Genomic DNA, 4,412 nt, shown 5'->3' with positions numbered 1-4,412 from the left:
GAATTTGAGACCAACTTAAGTCCACACTTTGTAACCGAGTCTTATGTAATGTGCTAATTACCACCTCCATCTGGCTAATTCGATAATTTTCTGACAACAGACCAGCATGTTAGCCTTCTAACTCACTGTCCTCTATGGCGAGGGCTGTGTTGAAAATTCCCTGCGGAGTGTGGCTGTGACTGAGGTCTCCTTCAGAGCCTTTGCTCTTCTGGCTGACTATACAGAGTCTTCTCTGGTGTGTTTGCTTTGAAGAAAGTCATCATCCATACGAGTGTTTCTGAATGACCACTTCAGTGATTTTTAAATACACTTGCAACTTGTTGACTTGGGGAACTTTCCAGAAGACAGAAAGCAAGTTCTAACGCTTCCTACTAGGTTGTAAATCTGAGAACCGTGTCTGTCAAACTGCAGCAAATTGAAACATCCTTGCTTTGAAACTGTTTATTACTACTTTAGAGGATGGCAAAGTGGCCCTTGTTTTGAGTTTTGTCTGCCTTTGTTTTATATTATTGGCAACTCTCCTGAAGAACTTTGGTTTTCTTTCTGGTTTTGTCTAAGTCCATAATACTTATTATCCATTTGATGACCTTTGTGTTAAGTCTGACCCTTTAGCTTTAGCTTCCATTAATAAGCCTTGTCTCTACCATCCAAATTATGAACATACACTCTACTCAGTGCTCCTACACTATGCTAAGATGAATGTTGACATTTCTTGGGCTCTAAATATACATTGAATATCATTGTAATGATATGCCCTAACTCAGTCGCCACAACAACGCTATGATTTAGGTTTTCATCTTCTTCCCATTTTTTGGAAAAGGAAATCAGGTCTCAGGGAAATTAAGTAACTTTCATAGCTACTAAAGGACAAAGGTAGGATTCAAATTAAGACCCATCAGGTTCCAAAGCTTCGTGTGATGATTCCATAATGCCAAACAGACTGACCCTTTCTGGCTGGAAAGCTACAATTCTTCAGTCAAAGGGAGTGTTTGCTCTGAAATACAATTTGGAGACCCAGGAATTAAAGAGAAATTGCTATTCCAGTCCCATTTTTTATATTTTTTGTCTGTTTCTCTAGATAGCCCTTGAGCTTGTTAATTTTTTTCCTGTTATAAGAAATGCTATTTCTGTTTAAGTGCTCCTGGATTTGGAAATAATTCTCATGACTAAATATTTGTTTGCCTGGGAAGAGCCGTGTAGAGCTACGCTGCCAGTGGGTGCTCAGTGAAGATTAATGGATGGCCGTGCATGTCTGTGTGGGAGTAGGCTGCTTAGAAGCTGCTCAGTTCTCCGAAAGAGACAGGAACGGTGTAGGAAAGGTGAAATCACAGGATCATCGCCCAACCCAGGTCCTGGGTTTTTGTACTGGACTTTGTCACTTAAGGGTCCCAAAAGCCCAGGGAATGTGGGGTCTGGTGTTTTCTTGATAAATGATCGGGAAGTGCGATGAAGAAAAATTAGATTCTAAGGCCTACTTCCAAAATTAATACTATCCAATATGAGAGAGAGCTTGGTTCTCTGGTGAGGACTGAAGAGAATCAAATATTTTTTTAATTGACACATTTTCTATTATTATATACATGCAAAGATGATGAGTAATATGCCATATCAGATGGTTTATTCAAACTGTCAGGATCAGGGCTAAAGCGTGAGTAACTTTCCAGAGAACCTTCTGAGAAATTCAAGCCGTGGAAAGTGGCGGTACCCAGCCATACTACTCAGTCATCCATGAAAATCTTGGGGTGGGGGGAAAAGCTACTTCCGAAGTACATGGTGTGGCATTTCTAGAGAAAAGGAAGAAGACCGATAATTTAAACTTCACTAAAAAAACACAAATGTTCATGCATTGCCTGGGTTTGTGCATTCAACTGAAAGACAGGGGTCGGCCTTGTGACCTGGGAGATGAAATCTTCATGGGGTGATGACTACTGAGCACCTTTCCAAACCTCGGCAGAACTTTGAGATGGTAGAGCTCTCAGTTGCAAAATCAAGCTTTGCTTTGGCATCAGAGAAAATGGAAAGAGGAAAGCCTCAATTACTGGGACTAGTACCATAGGTCTTGGGCCGGGTTGGAATGCGCCGATACCACGTTGTATGGGAAGTGCACAGGCTGCCTTGGAAATACTGTGGGTTTGGTTCCAAGACCACAGTAAAGTGAATATCCTAATAAAGTGAGTCACGTGAATTTCTTGATTTCCCAGTGCATACAAAGTTATGTTTAGACCATGCTGTAGTCTATTAAGTGTGCATTAATCTAAAAAAACCAATATGCATACCTTAACTAAATATACTGTATTGCTAAAACATGCTAACCATTATCTGAGCCTTCATTGAGTCATAATCTTTTCCCTGGTGGTTGCTGCAAACCTTCAATGTGTACAAAATGCAGTATCTGTGAAGCTCAGTAAAACGAGGTGTGCGATACTGGCGCTGGATGGCCTGCTTTGCTCTTGGCTCTGTGTCTCAGTCTCACCATTTGCAGAGTGAGCAGGTGGAGACTCGCTTGCTACGGTCCCTTCCAACTCTACTATTTTATGTTATCCTCAGGGTGGGGGAGGAAGTGACTTCCAAGGTACATGGTTTCTCTATGAGATGAGCATTCTTCAAAGAGGAAACTCCATGTGTCTTGAGACTTTTGTTGAGAATTTATTTATACAATCCTACCTTTAGAAAACTCTCGATTTTTTCCCTCACTGGACCCTCTTTAGCAATAAAGAGGTCTCATGAAGTTTGATAATTTGGTGGTACTGTATCAGAGAACAGTTTATGTCAGTAACTCACGGCTCTCCATTGCTGACACCATACTTTTTACCACCTTGTCTTCCAAAAGGAAGGTGACTTTAGAGAAGCAACCCAGAAGATGTGTTAGGAAAATAGGTATTGTGTCCAGGACAGAACTTAACTGTGTCTGCTGCTCGAACATCTGAAAATAAGGTAGCTCACGTGAATTGAAATATTCTGAAATACACGTATAATTATACCCAAGATATAGACACACATTCATAAATAATAAAAATGAAAGGTTTGAGAAGTGGGGAGTATTTCCCAGCAGCAGGAGTGCCTCATGAGCCAAGCTGAGGTGCTGTGGAGACCTGGGCCAGGCTGAGCCCCACTGCCGGACACTCACAGTTGATTCTCCCAGGAAAGACCTGCAGGAACTGCTGACATTTCTTTTAAAAGAATCAATGAATCTTTGTTTCCTTCTGCTTGCTCATTTGACCTTATTTAGTTTGAAAGCAGGAAAGAAAGAATGAAACCAACAGGGTGGGGTCAGGGTAGGCAGAAGAGCCAGAGAAGGAGGGGTCCACGCTGTGGAGCCCACAGACAACATCACCCAGGGTGTTAGTCTTTTGTTTGGTTGCTGTAGTCTTATTTGTTCCTGCTTCTCATTTCACATTCTCGCCCTGATGTAGTAAGTCTCTGTCTTCCCAGCCATCATCCCCATATTGACAAGCAAATGTCATCCATGTTTGATTGACATCCATTGCTCCTGAGTGCAAAAGTATGATTTACGAATCAATTCTACTTGTTTATTTCAAGCTATTCTTGTGTGTCTTATGTGTGTGTTGGTGGGATAACTTGCCTAATATCTACTCCTGGGCTTTCCATTCGTATTATAAATCCAGGCTGTGCGTTCTCCTGCTCTCTCATGGCGTAGGCTCTTCCTTCTCATATTTTTTTCTATTTTCCCCACCCCCCACGTACAGGCAGGAAATGTGCTATGGAGCTTAGAGGACTTGTTCCATATCTTCGGAAAAAATCTTGCCCAGTACTTTGGTAAATGCTACTTGCTTTAGCCTGAGACTTTTGAAGTCATTTTGACCAGTGATCATTTCTCATGCATGTAACACCTTCGGGCCCAATGGCTGTACCTCCTGAAAGGCTGCTGGAATTGTGAGCAGAGCATATATGCATACACGCACCATTTGTAACACTTGTAAAAAGAACCGATCCCTCCCCCCTTTGTGTGGTGGGCAGGTTCATTTAAAATAATTGAGAAATGTCCTTTGGCTTTTCAACACACCTTACTGTTCTCCGAGTAACAGCTTATATTCTGTTTTAGAAGGCTGGTGAGGAAAACCATAAGGTTAAAAAAAAAAAGACCACACATCTACCATCTGGACAATTCTAAAGGGCCCTCCTTATGTTAAAAGTGGCATTTTAAAAACACCTGAGACACTGGCTGTGGGTGAGCCTGTAGAGAAATATTGTCAACCAAGCCACCCTCCTTTCAACCTTCTCCTCCATCTTCCAATTGGTGCTGCTGGCAGTGGTGACACAGGGGGCTGAGGTGTGACCCTTGAGCTCTGAAGGCCATTGCACGTCTGTCTCCCTCCCCCACGGACGTCCAGTGAGAGCGCTGCCATCCTCTGGGTTCAGCAAGGGAGTATTATTCAGGATCTCACTGTTCA

At 42.3% G+C, this 4,412-nt stretch overlaps 1 long non-coding RNA gene across 1 annotated transcript; it reads right to left on the bottom strand.

The window, feature by feature from the left end:
- Window positions 1–1,709: 1,709 nt before the first annotated feature.
- Window positions 1,710–4,412, bottom strand: LOC107183454. The gene is made up of 3 exons (XR_001514243.1): window positions 4,172–4,412; window positions 4,025–4,067; window positions 1,710–3,886 (listed from the first exon to the last, which is right to left on the bottom strand). It is a non-coding gene; the product is annotated as an uncharacterized LOC107183454 (long non-coding RNA).

The sequence above is a fragment of the Myotis davidii genome, unplaced genomic scaffold (genome assembly GCF_000327345.1).
Source record: "Myotis davidii unplaced genomic scaffold, ASM32734v1 scaffold1120, whole genome shotgun sequence".
NCBI lineage: Eukaryota > Metazoa > Chordata > Mammalia > Chiroptera > Vespertilionidae > Myotis > Myotis davidii.
This window is presented reverse-complemented; position numbering and strand designations above follow the sequence as displayed.